Source organism: Stenella coeruleoalba, assembly GCF_951394435.1.
Source record: "Stenella coeruleoalba genome assembly, chromosome: 11".
NCBI lineage: Eukaryota > Metazoa > Chordata > Mammalia > Artiodactyla > Delphinidae > Stenella > Stenella coeruleoalba.
The window spans coordinates 83859082-83878414 of NC_137157.1; the positions used below are offsets into that span (position 1 = coordinate 83859082).

Genomic DNA, 19333 nt, shown 5'->3' on the forward strand with positions numbered 1-19333 from the left:
AAATGAGGACACCACCACTGAAACCTGCCAGGAGGCTGAGAAGAAGGCTCAGCTCATCACATTTACCCAGGAAGTTACCCATCATTGCCCTCTATTTTCCTGATGGCTGGAGACACATGTTGTCTCTTCATTTTATTTATGTATTTTGGAAGCTTTGCAGCTTCTCCGTTTATTAAATCTTCTTTCTGCCTCTTCCCAGAAGCTCCTCTTTAAGAACACATAACAGTTCAATGTGCAAATTAGTGTGGTTGATTTATAATTCATTTTGGAAGAGCAGCTTTTAAAAGGACAAAGGGAATTAAGCTGAGAGTTAAGCTTGATATGTACATGCCTCCCTCGGCTTTTGAATTAGATGTGTTTAATGGGAACGTGGACACTAGGGCTGTGGGTAGTGGATAAAATCTATTGGTCCTGCTGATACTAAACATTCCAACTGCCAGGGGAATTCATTTTGGAATACATAAATTGAATGTGCCTGGACAGGCTTTGAAGCACCGTTGAAAAAGACCTGGCTCCTCCCTACCTTTATCAGGCCACCAGGTATCTCTTCTGTGAAAACACTGCTCTTTCTCCAAGAGAAGCTCAAATCCCAAAGCCCTTCATCATAGCCACCTGTGGAAAGTAATTTTGAAATTTTCATTGTAGTCCCTAGTGAGGACCAACATTCCTTCCAACACTGACAGGACCGGTGGTGTTTTCCACCTGGTTAGCAGGTGCTGTTCCCGCAGCCCCACTTGAGGAAGCTTTAGCCCCAGAAGGAGAACTAAAGGTGCTAGAAGGATTCCCAGAATTCAAAAAGTTGAGAGATGGAAGGAGTCTGCATTGTTCCCTCATCTACATCGTTTTATGTAGTGTTAGGAAAATTACAAAAGCATACAAAGTTTGAGCGAATTCTGTTAGGAGAGAGGGAATCAGGCTAGAGACAAGAAGGTGAAGGGAATGTCAAAAAAGTAACTTTAAAGGAAACCCTTTCAGCAATTCACCTTTGATTAGAGTAAAACCACTTCCAACTGTTATTCATGAAGCAGTTTCTGACAAACTAATCCATTTTATTTTTAAAAGTTTCAAAATTATTTTAAAAGACACAATCAGTATCTATGAGGGAAAAAAAAGTTTCTATTATAGAGAAATACTTTCATATCTTTAATTGAGAAAATTGCCCCAGAGGATGATACCCTTGGTTCACACTGTCCAAGATTCTGAGTTTGATAGTGACCCCCAGGGACATGTCTGAAAAAGCTTGGGTGTGCTGTTTGAGGTCACCCTGAAAGGGAAGACTGGTCCCAGCTTCTCCAAGAAGCCTCAGTCATTGAGAAAAGCATGCACACCCTATTGGAGTCCACTACCATCTCTTGGTGTTTCATAAATTTACAAGATTGCTTTCTGCTCTGAGTAGTAATTCTGATTATTATCAGTTTACGTTTTTAATGTTTTAAGATTTAATAAACAAGTCAAATTTCTACCTTATGCATCCCTTTCCAAGATTTTCTAGATTTAAACCATGTTTCTTTAAAACTTTCAATTCTCCAAGATTTTTTTAGGTGTTTTTAATTTCTCCACACATGGCATCTGAATTCACATTGTAGTTGCTCTTTTATGGAACTTTTCTGGTTACAGTAATCAGAAATTAAATCTACAGTTTTACATTGTGACATATCTCTTATAAGCTGTATCGTTTCGAGCAATTCTACTTTTACAGAGTTGAGAACTCCCTCACACTACTAGTTCCTCATTTCCTACAAGCAATCTTAATCTGCCTCCTGAGTACTTTACTTTCCAGTGTGTAAGAGAACACAGACACACACACACACCGCTGCCCTGAACTCAGCAGTTTCACATATACTATCTCTTTTAATCCTGAAACATTACTGTCAGGCATATTTACCGTCCTAATTTTACAGTCAAGAAACTGAAGCTCTCTAAGAGGCAAAGCAAACTAACCAAAACTATACAACTAGTAAAAGGTATAGTCACAATGTTAAACCAGGTCTTCAGGTCTCTTCATATAATTTTCTTTTCTTTATTACATAAAGGAAACATGGACACTTTATCAATAATTATAGAAAGATGTCATGACATCACTAGCTAAATCAAAAAATAGAATACTGCCAGGAGCTCAGTGAAGCTGTTCGTGTGACCTCCAATGATCACCCTCTTTTCTCTCTAAAGATAACCACCACCTTGATTCTCATATTGATAATTTTGTTTCTTTATAGTGTTATCACACCTGAATGCATCCCTAAACAACATAATTAAGTGCTATCTGTTTTTGAAATTTACAGGAATGGAATCACATAGCATGAATTATTTAAGTCTTGCTTTTCTTTCTAAATTTGTATATATGCTCCTCCCTATAGCTATAGTTTCTTCATTGGCATTGTTGTGTGATATTCCAATCTATGCAGAGCTGATGTTCAGGAACACCTCTGTCCATTGCAGTTATTTTCAGCCAGTGTCATTCTGATTGGGTCCACTTCTATTCTGGCTGGTTAGTGCCAAAGCCACAAGAGTTTGAACATCACTCTGACTGTATGTATATATCACAATACATTTATTCCATTCTAATGTTGAGAGACAGCAATCCCCCAGTTTTAGATGAATACTTACTATTATTTATTTCTGTTAAAAAGAGGCTTGAAAGGAAATACTTAACTTATCAGGGAAACTTTTTCTCTGCCTATATTTAACTCTCTACCTATATATAATTTATATAACCTAAAGTTCACCAGTTTGAAGTGTGTATTTACAGAATTGTGCAAACACCACCACTATCTAATTCCAAAATATTTTTGATCATCCCCAAGAGAAGCCTTCTACCCATTAGCATTCACTCCCCACTCTCCCTTCCCCACCCTAGGCAACTAGAAATCTACTTTCTCCATGGATTTGCCTATCTGGACATTTCATATAAATGGCATCACATAATATGTGGTCTCCTGTGATGGACTTCTTTAATTTAGCATAATATTTCATTGCTCATCCATGTCATAGCATATGTTAGTATTTCATTACTTTTTATGACTAAATAATATTCCACTGTATGAATATACCACATTTTGTGTATATAGTCATCAGTTAATAGATATGCGGGTTGTTTCTGATTTTTGGATATTATAAATAATGCTATAAACATTTATATACAAGTTTTAATGTGTAGACATGTTTTCATTTCTCTTGGGTAGATATCTAGAAGTAGAATTGCTAGGTCATACAGTGACTTTGTTTAATATTTTGAGGCACTTCCAACTGTTTATCAAAGTGGATATACCATTTTTTACATGTCCACCACCAATATATAAGGGTTTCAACATGTCTACATATTTGGAAATACCTGTTACTGTTTGGTTTTTTATTATAGCCATTTTAGCACATGTGAAGTTGTATCTTAATGTGATTTTGAAATTTTCATTTTTCTAATGATTAATCGTGTCAGTCACCTTTTTGTGAGCTTATTGGCCACTTGTACCTCTCTGGAGAAATGTCTATTCAAATTATTTGCCCATTTTAAACTTGTTTTCTTTGTCTTTTTATTATGGAGTTATAAGAGTTTTTATTTATTCTGGATAAAAGTCTCCTATTAGTTACACGATATGCGGATTGTCTTTTTGTTTTCTTGATGGTATTCCTTAAAGCACAAAAGTTTCTTACTTTGATAAAGTCAAAATTTTCAGTTTTTCTGTTATCACTTGTGTTTTTGGTGTCACATCTAAGAAATTATTACCTAATCCAAAATTATGAAGATATATTCCTGGGTTTTTGTCTAAGAGTTTTCTTGTTTTAGCTCTTATTTAGGTTCATGACCCATTTTGAACTAATTTTTAAGTCGGTGTGAGGTAAAAGTCCAAATTCATTATTTTGCATATAGATATCCAGTTCCCCCCAGAACCATTTGTTGAAAAGACTGTTTTTTCCCCATTGAATTATACTGGCCTTTTCTAAAATATTATGTAATGGTAAAGCTAAAAGTCAATAAAAATATTGTTTATGAGTGTGGTTGTTCTGTAAGACAGCTATAGAAAAACTTTAATACACATATAGCATATATATTATGTTTTAATAGAATAAGTATACACATAGATGTGTACTATGTAAACTAAGATGATGACAAAGAAGTGCTGGTTAGAAATGCTATTTCCTGTGGTTGGGGCAGATGGTAGCACTATTGAGAAACCATTTGAAATACTAAAAGAAAATTTTCTTGTCAAAGCAAGAGGACCAGATTACAAAGAAAATGCAAGACATAAATAAATGGGGGAAGACAAGACCCCTACCTTTGGTGAGAGTTTAACAGCTAGAATTGATAGACCAAGACTTACCACCACATAAGTCAGGCTACATCCAATTGAGGGGATACAAACTTTAAGTATGCCAACCCAAATGGATGGGGCTTACTGTCTCACTCGCCTCTGAGCCCAGGAAAACTGTACAGGCTTGTAATATTAACTATCAGAATCTGAATCCTTCAAACCAGTTAAAACAGGCATAAGCTCCCACCCCTTGCACAGCTTCATTTTCTGGTGTTAATTCTCTGAACAAACAGAACTGGGAAGAGGAATTGATGATCTTTCAAAGACTACTTTTGTCCCTGTTCCTTAAGTAGACTTGGTACAAAGCTCTCTTTTAAAACAGGGGAAAAAAAAGAACTTGAATTAGGATTTTTGAAATCCGAATGCAAAATAATCCCTAAGAGCATTGTATCACTCTTGTCTGCATTAAAATTCATCTGTTACTTGTGGACGCACTTAAACAGCCCTTTAAGATCTCTCTGTCATCTTGGGCTTCCCTGGTGGCGCAGTGGTTAAGAATCCACCTGCCAATGCAGGGGACATGGGTTCAAGCCCTGGTCCGGGAAGATCCCACATGCCGCAGAGCAACTAAGCCCGTGCACCCCAACTACTGAGCCTGTGCTCTAGAGACCGTGAGTCACAGTTACTGAAGCCCACGTGCCTAGAGCCCGTGCTCTGCAACAAGAGAAGCTATCGCAATGAGAAGCCCACGCACCACAACAAAGAGTAGCCCCCGCTCTCAGCAACTAGAAAGCCCGGGCACAGCAACGAAGACCCAATGCAGCAAAAAAGTAAATAAAATAAAATTAATTAATTTTAAAAATAATATATATATAAAAAAATATCTCTCTGCCATCTATCTCCATCTACTTGGCTCTTCTAGTTTTACAGCTTCTGCAAAACATGAAGACTTCATGACTTTGGGATCCCAGTAAGGATTTTCATTAAGAATAGTTCTACTAATAATGAGACAAACTGATTGGACCCTGAATTGAGGAAGAGAAAACTATGAAGTGACTTTCTGGGGGACAGTTGGAAAAATTTTAAGAAGAACTATCTACTAGATAATTTTATTGTATCAATCTTAAAGTTCTTGATTGTGATCATTATTTTGTGCTTATGTAGGAGAATATTTTTGTTCTTAGGAGATAAATGCTAAAGTATTTAAGAGTGAAGGGTCATGATGTCTGTAACATACTTTAAGATGGTTCAGAAAAAATAAATCACACACACATGCACAAATGTACACACACACATACAGAGAAATGTAAAAAGTGTAGCAAATGTACAAAATGTTTCATTTAGAATTGACATTGTTGTACATCTAAAATGGTCGAATATCAACAATTGTGTGTGATTCAACCTAACAGATTAAGAGTATATAACTGAATCTAAATCAGGTTTTCTCAACATTGGGACTATTGACATTGTTTTAATTCTTTATTGCAGGAGAAGGGTGATCTGTGAATCTGTGAAGGATGTTTTAGTAACATCTCTGGCCTCTGCCTTCCAGATGCCAGCAACACCCTCAATCATCCAATCAAAAATGTCTCTAGACATTGCCAGATGTCCCCTGGGGGCAAAATCTCCCCTAGTTGAGAACCACTGATCTAGAGAAATATGCAAGAATGTATAGACAAAAGGTACTTTTCTTTCAACTTTTTGGTAGATTAAATTTTTTGCAAAATTAAAAAGTTAGAAAAATAATAGATAAAATAATATATGTGATTTATATATTAATAGTGCTATTAATTATTGATTAATTAATAATTTATAAAACTGGTTCTGTCACCAAATTTTGATGAATTTTGTTTTTCACACTTTTAAAACACCAAAGCCCTTAAGAACTTAATTCATAGACTCCTCTAATACTTTCGCTTGACTCCATACCTGAAGCAGAAACATTTCATTGTGCCCCTATTCACCTGAGCTATAGAGAACACGATAGAACAGAAAGGGAATTAACATTGACTGAACACCTACACATGGCAGGTGTCACTTTATATCATTTATTAAAATTATTGTGAGAGGCAATTCCATTTGTATAGATGAGGAAAAAAATTCAGAGAACCTGATCATGGTGACATGACTTGTAAGAAAGTAAGAACTGGAGTACAAGACTGAAACCAACTCTAAAGTTCACATTGTTTCACTATACAAAGGAAATTTGCTGGCCCCTGGCCTGTCTCTGTTACAATAATAACACAAATGCCTATTACATTCAAACAAGTTTAAACTAAATATTGGACATTCTATTTTTAAATTTCTTGAACTACTCTACTTTATGGTTGAGTCAACTCTTCTTTTGTCTCTCTGTGCCCCCTCATCTCTCTTTCTTTCTTGGCTCTTCTTTTACTGCCACATTCCTCTTGATTTTTTTCATGTAAGCCTATTCTCTCTGTCTCTCCCCACTCCGACTTGTTTGGCTTTTTCTCCTATTGACCACACTCTCAGGGAATTATCTTCTGCACTTTCCATCCAACAAATGCAGGCTAAAAAAATAATTATCCTTAAGAGGAATGCTGGTGGTAGTTGCTAAAACTTTCTTACCTTCCTACATCTGGAAGTTCTCTAACACCTTTTCTTTCAACTTCTCTGTAGATTTAAAACTTTTCTAAATAAAATGCTAAAAAAAACATAATGCCTTGCACATAACAAGCACTTAATAAACATTAAACGCTGCACCATTGTTCTTCTTATGTAAGAGTAGCCAAGTTTCCACCAGGAGTTTCTTCAAACATAAAGAAAAGCAAATACAATTCACTTCTGGTAATTGTACAACTAAGCTTTCAATTTGATTTGGAATACCTTTCATTAGCTAATATTTGGTATAGTAACTTTTCCACTTGGAAACTGGTTTATTCTTTGGAATCTACTACCATAATGTAAGACTAAAGTTTTAAAAGTATCTGTTCATTGGAGATAAAAGACCATGCTTTAGAAAATGTTTTTTTCCTCTCTTCCACTATTTTTGAGTCACTCACATCACCCAACCTGCCCCTTCTCCATCCCCATTCTTTCTCACACAGTTTATTTTCCTTACATTTACCAATACATTGACAAGAGGAAGAGAGGGTTCCATTTTGAGGTAAAAGAAATACTGTCGATCTTGTATCTCAACTTTCTTTTCCAGGCAATCTAAAATTTGTATAAAATCTTCTCATCGTCATATATGGGTCCACTAGGATGCACTAGAGGTGCCAAAGCAGTATTTCTTTCTGATGGGTATGTACACACAGAGTAGAAAAGGCAGAAGAGGGTCTTAAATGAAAAGGTAGTACTGAAGCTTGGGAGGGGTTGGAAAGAGATGAGGGAGTGGAAGCAGAGAAGGAAGAACATGCAAGAGAATTGGGCTTGTAAGAAGAACCAGACTAAGAATTGGGGGACAAGGGTGTGCAACACAGGAAGTGTTCAGAAGCATGAAAAAAATCCCTTCTTCCATTGTTGTACTTGGAAGGAGTGCTTTGTTCGCTTTCTCATGTATGGAAGACCCTAACTCAAATAGATCTCAAATAAACAACATGTTTTTACTTTGTGCCATGGTGTCCCCAGGTGTTTGTAAGCATCTTTTGCAGATCACAAAACTGCAGGTCCAGAGTCTCCTCCCAGACTCTGATGATTCAAAGCAAGAACAAACAGTTGGAATTTCTGTCAAATTGGCAGGCTGGAGGGGAAATAAGTTGGAGTCATGGAGACATTTACTTGCCCGAAAATCATTCACAGTTTAAAGGAAAGAACACAGTAGAACTGCATCCTCACCATGTTCTCACTGAGTACCATGAGAGAATTCGCTGAAATTCAGGTTACTTGGGTTCTGAGTAAAATGGAAATAATAAGAATACAAACATCAAGATTTTCTGTGAAGCACAAATAACAGAAAGGTATACAAGTGTTTTGTAAGCTTTAAAATATTATAAATAATTGATTATCATTGCATGTACACCATCTGTTAGGCCTGAGCACAAGGCAGATGTGCTGCTCTATTTCTCCTCAAGCAGAATTCCTCTACATTCCTGCCTGAGTGAAATTTTCATACTTCATAGTTGTTCTGAACATCACCAAGAGAAAGATGAAGAAGAGGAAGAAAATAAATCGTTGAATGCCAAGAACATCCACATAGTACACAGCCATTCTCTTTAAACAAGGAGAAAACAGCATTTTACTACTCAAAGCTCTAGGCAGTTTCCCTCTTTAGGGAAAGATAAGTGAGCTGTAAAGTATCTGCCCTGGCAACAAATTCATGAATCACAATTACCTGTTTCTTTTGGATATTGGATCTGCTAATTACCCACCAAAGTTTAGATTGGACAGCTGCTACCTGACATCATTTGGTATCCAATATGGAATGATTTTGGCAGAGAAATGGTTTCTCTTTTCCCAACAGGAAAATGGAAAATGAATTGGAAGACTTTACTAATAATTAGTAAAAACATTAAAAAAAAACAAACCCATAGCTCTAGGTGTTTGAACCTTGGATTAACTGTTGAGAGTTAAATCACTGGTTAAGGAAAAGTGATACTATATAAGTTGATGATCTGTTGAAAGTAGATTAAAAATGGGAACTGACCAGTGAGGACTAGAAATGCTACTAGATTAAAAGAATAACATGTATTTTAAAATCTGTATTTAATTTTGGCTTGTATTATGAGAGGAGAAATCTGGAACTTGGGTGTTGGTGTTGAAATTACCAGTAGCATCTGTTCATCCTTGGTTTTACCCCTTGAATCAGAGGAAAACTACATTGTATTACAGATCTCTGGGTAAAACAGTAGAATGAAAACATGGCATGTTCCATTTAATCTGCAAGTGGAAAATAATGCTGTAATAATTTTCTAATTTTAGTTTTAGGTTCTATTCCTAGCCACTAATTAAAATGATTAATAAATGCTTTCATTTTCTATATAATTCATCATTTATGATTTATGGAAGTATCAAATATAAAAGCTAAGTTTTCTATTTCTGTTTTTACTCAAGAAATTAACAACTAGGAAATGCTAAGTAACTTGGAGTTAAGAGTCAGCAAATGTCCAATAAGCTGTGTAGAAATCAGCCTGCTTAATTTTTTTTTAATCCTGAAAATGTTCAGCACAAATAAATCTAATAAACCAACTAAAGCAAAAGGGAAGTGGGAGAGTTTACAAAACAACTGGGAAAGAATACTCAAGGTGTGTGTCAGTTATGAAATTTCACTTATCATTAGTAGAAAAGATTGATTTTCTTTAACAGAAAAGGGGAGTCTTGCCCATGGATGCCCAAACAACCAGTTGATTTAGACCCTAATAGTTAATCCTCTGCATGAAAAAAGCAGCAAACTTTTTGTTGCAATAGCTTATCAACAGAAAGACAACTGAATAAAGACAAAGTAGAAGATACAACAGTAATGATGTTCCAGCACCTGTATACAAACTAGCAAAACAACTAAAACATCAGGGCAAGATTTTCTACTTCTTCTTTCCTCCCTCCCTTCCTTCTTTTCCTCCTTTCTTCCTAACTTCTTCATTTCACTACTTTCTTTCCTCCTTCTAATTTTGACATTTTAAAAGTTAATTTTACAGGGTTTTTTTTAATTTCAAGGAACAGTTTCCAACCAATTATAGAATTTTAGTGCTTTAGTATTTAAGTAGTCCCTCTCCATCATTTCATAAGTGAAGAAACTAAGGGCTAGAGGGGGTCCCATTCTGTAGTGAAAGAATATATCATTACTGTTGCATCTTCTGCTTTGTCTTTATTCAGTTGTCTTTCTGTTGATAAGCTATTGCAACAAAGTTTGCTTCTTTTTTCATGCAATGGATTAACTATTAGGGTCTCAATCAACTGGTTGTTTGGGCATCCATGGGCAAGACTCCCCTTTTCTGTTAAAGGAAATCATTTTCCACTAATGATAAGAGAAATTTCATAACTGACATGCACCTTGAGTATTCTTTCACAATCGTTTTGTAAACTCTCCCACCTCCATTCTGCTTTAGGTGGTTTATCTGATTTATTTATACTAAATATTGTCAGGATTAAAAATACTCGCTTGCAGACTTCCCTGGTGGTCCAGTGGGTAAGACTACACACTCCCAATGCAGGGGGTCCGGGTTCCATCCCTGGTCAGGGAACTAGATACCACATGTGTGCCGTAACTCAGAGTCTGCGTGCCGCAACTAAGAACCCACATGCCACAACTAAAGATCCCACATGTTGCAACAAAGATCCCATGTGCCGCAACTAAGACCCGGAGCAGCCTAAATAAATAAATAAATAAATAAATAAATAAATATTTTTTAAAAAACTAGCTTGTTGCAGAGCAATGATGAATACATGTGATAATTACTGCTGGGTTGTTTTTATTTTTAGAAACATTCTTATATGTAGGTATATAAATTTTAAACTTTCTTGGCCATTTTCCATAATTTATGCTTTTTTCTAAAAGAATCAACAATACAAGGATGTTTAAAGTAAAGACTAATCCTCTCTCCTCCCCACCTCACTCTACTATCCATTCCACCTACCTCAGGTGTCCAATGTTAATAGACTTGTACTGACTCCTTGGTAATATATATACACACAACATAACTATACATATATAGGCTATTTGTTTGTATCTTCTCTGTTTTTTCCCAATATTGACTTATAACATATATACTTTGTAGTCTTCTCTCTGCTGTTTTATTTTTTTCATGTGTCAGCATACATGAACAGCCCTACAAGAATGTATGTGTCCATATATTTTTGCAGTTTATACATATGCATAAATACATAATTTTACATTATGCATTGAAATACGTGTTGGGGAGTTTCAAAGCAATATTGCTTTTCTCTCTATATTTTTTTGTTGTTTGCCTGTTATCACTCCCTCTCTTCCTTGAGGCTATTCATTTAAACACACACACACACACACACACACACACAAACAAAATCTGTTCTGTGAGCTTCTACTTTTTCTTTCTTCCTTTTTTTAATTTTTCCATTTTTTTTATACAGCAGGTTCTTATTAGTCATCAGTTTTATACACATCAGTGTGTACATGTCAATCCCAATTGCCCAATTCATCACAGCACCACACCCACCCACTGCAGCTATCCCCCTTGGTGTCCATAAGTTTGTTCTCTACATCTGTGTCTCAATTTCTGCCCTGCAAACCAGTTCATCTGTACCATTTTTCTAGGTTCCACATATATGCGTTAATATATTTGTTTTCTCTTTCTTACTTCACTCTGTATGATAGTCTCTAGATCCATCCATGTCTTAACAAATGACCCAATTTCATTCCTTTTTATGGCTGAGTAATATTCCATTGTATATATGTACCACATCTTCTTTATCCATTCATCTGTCGATCAGCATTTAGGTTGCTTCCATGACCTGGCTATTGTAAATAGTGCTGCAATGAACATTGGGGGTCACGTGTCTTTTTGAATTGTGGTTTTCTCTGGGTATATGCCCAGGAGTGGGATTGTTGGATCATATGGTAATTCTATTTTTAGTTTTTTTAAGGAACCTCCATACTGTTCTCCATAGTGGCTGTATCAATTTACATTCCCACCAACAGTGCAAGAGGATTCTCTTTTCTCCACACCCTCTCCAGCATTTGTTGTTTGTAGATTTTCTGATGAAGCCCATTCTAACTGGTGTGAGGTGATACCTCACTGTAGTTTTGATTTGCATTTCTCTAATGATTAGTGATGTTGAGCGCTTTTCATGTGCTTCTTGGCCATCTGTATGTCTTCTTTGGAGAAATGTCTATTTAGGTCTTCTGCCCATTTTTGGATTGGGTTGTTTGTTTTTGTAATATCGAGCTGCATGAACTGTTTATATATTTTGGAGATTAATCCTTTGTCCGTTGATTCGTTTGAAAAGATTTTCTCCCATTCTGAGGGTTGTCTTATCTTGTTTATGGTTTCTTTTGCTGCGCAAAAGCTTTGAAGTTTCATTAGGTCCCATGTGTTTATTTTTGTTTTTATTTCCAGTACTCTAGGAGGTGGGTCAAAAAATTTCTCGCTGTGATTTATGTCAAAGAGTGTTCTTCCTAGGTTTTCCTCTAAGAGTTTTATAGTGTCTGGTCTTACATTTAGGTCTCTAATCCATTTTGAGTTTATTTTTCTGTATAGAGTTAGGGAGTGTTTAATTTCATTCTTTTACATGCAGCTGTCCAGTTTTCCCAGCACCACTTATTGAAGAGACTGTTTTTCCTCCATTGTATATCCTTGTCTCCTTTGTCATAGATTAGTTGACCATATGTGCATGGGTTTACCTCTGGGCTTTCTATCTGTTCCATTGATCTATGTCTCTGTTTTTGTGCCAGTACCATATTGTCTTGATTACTATAACTTTGTAGCATAGTCTGAAGTCAGGGAGTCTGATTCCTCCAGCTCCTTTTTTTTCCCTCAAGACTGCTTTGGCTATTTGGGGTTCTTTGTGTCTCCATACAAATTTTAAGATTTTTTGTTCTAGTTCCATAAAAAATGCCATTGATTTGATAGGGATTGCACTGAATCTGTAGATTGCTTTGGGTAGTAGAGTCATTTTCACAATATTGATTCTTCCAATTCAAGAACATGGTATATCTGTCCATCTGTTGGTATCATCTTTAATTTCTTTCATCAGTGTCTTATAGTTTTCTGCATACAGGTCTTTTGTCTCCTTAGGTAGGTTTATTCCTAGGTATTTTATTCTTTTTGTTGCAGTGGTAAATGAGAGTGTTTCCTTAATTTCTCTTTCAGATTTTTCATCATTAGTGTATAGGAATGCAAGAGATTTCTGTGCATTAATTTTGTATCCTGCAGCTTTACCAAATTCATTGATTAGCTCTAGTAGTTTTCTGGTGGCATTTTTAGGATTCTCTATGTATAGTATCATGTCATCTGCAAACAGTGACAGTTTTACTTCTTCTTTTCCAACTTGTATTCCTTTTATTTCTTTTCTTCTCTGATTGCCAAGGCTAGGACTTCCAAAACTATGTTGAATAATAGTGGTGAGAGTGGACAGCCTTCTCTTGTTCCTGGTCTTAGAGGAAATGCTTTCAGGTTTTCACCACTGAGAATGATGTTTGCTGTGGGTTTGTCATATATGGCCTTTATTATGTTGAGGTAGGTTCCCTCTATGCCCACTTTCTGGAGAGTTTTTATCATAAATCGGTGTTGAATTTTGTCAAAAGCTTTTTCTGCATCTATTGAGATGATCATATGGTTTTTCGTCTTTAATTTGTTAATATGGTGTATCACATTCATTGATTTGCATATATTGAAGAACCATTGCATCCCTGGGATAAATCCCACTTGATCATGGTGTATGATCCTTTTAATGTGTTGTTGGATTCTGTTTGCTAGTATTTTGTTGAGGATTTTTGTATCTATATTCATCAGTGATACTGGTCTGTAATTTTCTTTTTTTGTAGTAATTTGGCTGGTTTTGGTATCAGGGTGATGGTTGCCTCATAGAATGGGTTTGGGAGTGTTCCTTCCTCCACAATTTTTTGGAAGAGTTTGAGAAGGATGGGTGTTAGCTCTTCTCTAAATGTTTGATAGAATTCACCTGTGAAGCCATCTGGTTCTGGACTCTTGTTTGTTGGAAGATTTTTAATCACAGTTTCAATTTCATTGATTGGTCTGTTCATATTTTCTATTTCTTCCTGGTTCAGTCTTGGAAGGTTATACCTTTCTAAGAATTTGTCTATCCCTTCCAGGTTGTCCATTTTATGGGCATAGAGTTGCTTGTAGTAGTCTCTTAGGATGCTTTGTATTTCTGCAGTGTCTGTTGTAACTTCTTCTTTTTCATTTCTAATTTTATTGATTTGAGTCATCTCCTACTTTTTCTTGATGAGTCTGGCTAATGGTTTATCAATTTTGTTTATCTTCTCAAATAAACAGCTTTTAGTTTTATTGTCTTTGCTATTGTTTTGTTTCTATCTCATTTATTTCTTATCTGATCTTTATGATTTCTTTCCTTCTGCTAACTTTGGGTTTTGTGTTTTCTTCTTTCTGTAGTTCCTTTAGGTGTAAGGTTAGATTATTTATTTGATATTTTTCTTGTTTCTTGAGGTAGGCTTGTATAGCTATAAATTTCTCTCTTAAAACCTCTTTTGCTGCATCCCATAGGTTTTCAATTGTCGTGTTTTCATTGTCATTTGTCTCTAGGTATTTTTTGATTTCCTCTTTGATTTCTTCAGTGATCTCTTGGTTATTTAGTAACATAGTGTTTAGCCTCCATGTGTTTGTGTTTTTTATATTTTTTCCCCTGCAATTCATTTCTAATCTCATAGTGTTCTGGTCAGAAAAGATGCTTAATATGATTTCAATTTTCTTAAATTTCCTGAGGCTTGATTTGTGACCCAAGATGTGATCTATCCTGGAGAATGTTCCATGCATACTTGAGAAGAAAGTGTAATCTGCTGTTTTTATATGGAATGTCCTATAAATATCAATTAAATCTATCTGGTCTATTGTGTCATTTAAAGCTTCTGTTTCCTTACTTATTTTCATTTTGGATGATCTGTCCATTGGTGTAAGTGAGGTGTTAAGTCCCCCACTATTATTGTGTTACTGTCGATCTCCTTTGTTACAGCTGTTAGCAGTTGCCTTATGTATTGAGGTGCTCCTATGTTGGGTGCATATATAGTTATAATTATTATATCCATCTTGGATTGATCCCTTGATCATTATGTAAGTCCTTCCTTGTCTCTTATAACATTCTTTATTTTAAAGTCTATTTTATCTGATATGAGTATTGCTACTCCAGCTTTCTTTTGATTTCCATTTGCATGGAATATCTTTTTCCATCCCCTCACTTTCAGTCTGTATGTGTCCCTCGGTCTGAAGTAGGTCTCTTGTAGACAGCATATATATGGTTCTTGTTTTTGTATCCATTCAGCAAGCCTGTGTCTTTTGATTGGAGTATTTAATCCATTCACGTTTAAGGTAATTATCGATATGTATGTTCCTATGACCATTTTCTTAACTGTTTTTGGTTTGTTTTTGTAGGTCCTTTTCTTCTCTTGTGTTTCCCACTTAGAGAAGTTGCTTTAGCATTTGTTGTAGAGCTGGTTTGGTAGTGCTGAATTCTCTTAGCTTTTGCTTGTCTGTAAAGCTTTTGATTTCTCAATCGAATCTGAATGAGGTCCTTGCCAGGTAATCTTGGTTATAGGTTTTTCCCTTTCATCACTTTAAGTATATCATGCCACTCCCTTCTGGCTTGCAGAGTTTCTGCTGAGAAATCAGCTGTTAACCTTACGGGAGTTCCCTTGTATGTTATTTGTCATTTTTCCCTTGCTGCTTTCAATAATTTGTCTTTAATTGTTGCTGATTTGATTACTATGTGTCTCGGCGTTTTTCTCCTTGGGTTTATCCTGTATGGGACTCACTGTGCTTCCTGGACTTGGGTGGCTATTTCCTTTCCCATGTTAGGGAAGTTTTCGACTATAATCTCTTCAAATATATTCTCTGGTCCTTTCTCTCTCTCTTCTCCTTCTGGGACCCCTATAATGTGAATGTTGTTGCATTTAATGTTGTCCCAGAGGTCTCTTAGGCTGTCTTCATTTCTTTTCATTCTTTTTTCTTTATTCTCTTCCCCAGCAGTGAATTCCACCATTCTGTCTTCCAAGTCACTTATCCGTTCTTCTGCCTCAGTTATTCTGCTATTGATTCCTTCTAGTCTAGTTTTCATTGCAGTTATTGTATTGTTCATCTCTGTTTTTTTTGTTCTTTAATTCTTCTAGGTCTTTGTTAAATATTTCTTGCATCTTCTCGATCTTTGCCTCTATTGTTTTTCCGAGGTCCTGGATCATCCTCACTATCATTATTCTAAATTCTTTTTCTGGAAGGTTGCCTATATTCACTTCACTTAGTTGTCTTTCTGGGGTTTTATCTTGTTCCTTCATCTGGTACATAGCCCTCTGCCTTTTCATCTTGTCTGTCTTTCTGTGAATGTGGTTTGTTCCACAGGCTGCGGGATCGTAGTTCTTCTTGCTTCTGCTGTCTGCCCTCTCACAGTTGTTTCAACTACAAGCATACCTCAGAGATATTGCAGGTTAGGTTCTGCTGTAGGTTAGACCACTGCTAGTTTTGTAGGGTCTCCTGCAGAGGTGGGGGGTGGCTGTGGCTCACTGCGGGGACAAGGGCCCTGGCAGCAGTTCTAGGAAGTACTCCTTGGCATGAGCCCTCCCAGAGTCTCGAGCTCCTACTTTTTATAATCATATAATATTGTTAAAAAACAAAATTCAACCAAGTAAATTTGAAGATCTAAATGGATTTATTAAGCGATTCATGTATCGGGTAGCAACCCAACTAGCAACTAGAAGGGTGCTCTGAGGGGCTGTACAAAATGGAAGGCCTCTACAGGCAGAAGGAAGGTAGGGCAAGGTAGTTGGTGGCAAAAAGAAAAGAAAAAATTGTTTCAGGCCAGGAAATCTTCTTTTGGTGGGCGGGGGCGGGGGAAGGGGAACAGCAGGGGTCTTATTACGCAGATTGTCTCACTAGTGTTGATCAGGAAATTTCAGATTGTCTGTTTAAAGGTCACATTCCTGGGAGAGGTTGAAACTGCAATTAAGTCTTTGCTTGCTGTCATGGGGACAAATGACTCCATTTGGAGATTGTTATTTTTTTTTAACAGTATAACCATACATACACACAAAATGGCTAGCATCCTTTTCTCTCTTCTCCCATCACAGAAACACACACACACACAAACACATGCACAAGCACACATTCAGTTAACCAGAAAATCACTCAACTTGATACTCCAGTATTAAAGTATAATTTTCAAAAAACTGAAAGCAGGACTTCCTTACAAATTTTGAATGAACACATATCAAAGATTTATTTAATTCATGAATGAGGGAACCAGCAAGATAGTAAAGCTGCTTCAAAGATAGAATTCAAGAAATAGAAGTTTGTACAGTCAGGGAGGAGTATTAAACAAATTTCCTAAGTGTTAATGAAAAAATTAATCAATAGTCAATCTAAGAAAGAAATGGAAATTTTTATTTGAGCCAACCTGAGGATTTTAGCCCAGGAGACAGTTTTTCGGAAAGCTCTGAGGACTGTTCCACTATCAAAACAGTTACATAATTTTTTTAGCCAAAGGGTTATACATCAAATGATGTATTATTGATAGTTTACATAATTCAGATCTACACGTACAAAGCGAGTAGTGGGTCATGGGTCATCGTGGCCTCTTGCAATATTAAGAAGGAAAGTTACCTCTAAGGAGTTATGACCCTTTACGTGATTAAAAAGAAATGTTATCTCCTAAGGCGGTCTGGTTAATGCAGATGCACAATACACACTAAAGGGGAGGGAGGAGGTCCAAATGGGCAGAGAAAATTTTAGTTTAAATGTTCTTATCTTGCCATAAAATATGAATCTGATTTTATCATTGAGTTAGAGACAAGACCAGCCAGGCAATAAAACCATAACCTTTGGTGTCTCCTCTACCTGGCAGAAATAATCTTCTTCTAATGGACCAAAATTTGCAAGTTAACAGGTAACTTTCACAGTGTCAGTGTCCTAATCAATAGTAAATGGCAAGCAAAACAAAAGTACATCTCCTTGTCTGAGACTATTAGGCAATGCTTCAGTGTAACATTGAAAGGACATGCAATCATCCTTTTGCCTTCCTTCCTGGTCTTGAATCATTTTTCTTAACACCAAACTGAAACCAATAGACTATGGAACTGTGCCAAGCTTGAGTCACACCCTAAGAAAATGTAGAGATTCCCCTGGATGACCACTTCATGTTGTTCCTCCTCCTGTTAGTCAGGATGACACCACCAGACCTGTCTTTTGGGCCACTTAATTATATAAAAGCCAAATCCTTGATGGTTCCCATTAAGACTATGGGCTCTTCTGTCATCTTTAGCGGACATGAAAAGTAACTGCTCTAAATCTTTCACATATAAAGATTTCACATAACTGATGTATTTATTATTACTGCAAATAAATTTAATAGTTGTAATGATCTAAAAAATTAGTGTTAATTAGCACTTCTCATTGACCAACGTAAAAGAACTTTCTGGTATGGGGCTTATATTTCTGGTAAGTTGCACTAGCCTTTTTTTTTTTTTTAGCAAGGAATGAATGTTCAGACTCCTTTAACGTATAAATTTAATAATTTTGCTTTTCTTCTCTTTCTTATGTACTGTAGAAGGATGGAATCGAACATTTCTTCTCAGCTCTCTGCCTCTATCTCTGAAGAGAGGTAGTTTTTAGGTTGCTAATAATTTAGCTTTTGTGTTTAATGGACAGTAACAGTATATTGGGAAAGATCAGAAGAGATGACAGTTTAAGATAAGAGAGATAGGAAAGAGAAATGCCTCAGGCTGAAACGGAATTAAGAATCGAAGTGCATAAATGCTGGAGAGGGTGTGGAGAAAGGGGAACACTCTTGCACTGCTGGTGGGAATGTGAATTGGTACAGCCACTATGGAGAACAGTATGGAGGTTCCTTAAAAAAACTACAAATAGAACTACCATATGGCCCAGCAATCCCACTACTGGGCATATACCCTGAGAAAACCATAATTCAAAAAGAGTCATGTACCAAAATGTTCATTGCAGCTCTATTTACAATAGCCTGGAGATGGAAACAACCTAAGTGTCCATCGTTGGATGAATGGATAAAGAAGATGTGGCACATATATACAATGGAATATTACTCAGCCATAAAAAGAAACGAAATTGAGCTATTTGTAATGAGGTGGATAGACCTAGAGTCTGTCATACAGAGTGAAGTAAGTCAGAAAGAGAAAGACAAACACCGTATGCTAACACATATATATGGAACTTAAGAGAAAAACATGTCATGAAGAACCTAGGGGTAAGACAGGAATAAAGACACAGACATACTAGAGAATGGACTTGAGGATACGGGGAGCAGGAAGGGTAAGATGTGACAAAGCGAGAGAGAGGCATGGACATATATACACTACCAAACGTAAGGTAGACAGCTAGTGGGAAGCAGCCACATAGCACAGGGAGATCAGCTCGGTGCTTTGTGACCGCCTGGAGGGGTGAGATAGGGAGGGTGGGAGGGAGGGAGACGCAACAGGGAAGAGATATGAGAATATATGT

General features: G+C 36.4%; 1 long non-coding RNA gene across 1 annotated transcript in view; it reads right to left on the reverse strand.

The window, feature by feature from the left end:
- Positions 1 to 457: 457 nt before the first annotated feature.
- The window catches only part of LOC307194645, a 142844-nt gene continuing 123968 nt past the window's right edge, over positions 458 to 19333 (reverse strand). Inside the window, exon 3 of the long non-coding RNA XR_013830599.1 lies at positions 458 to 612. This is a non-coding gene — a long non-coding RNA (uncharacterized lncRNA). The remainder of the gene's footprint in view (positions 613 to 19333) is intronic.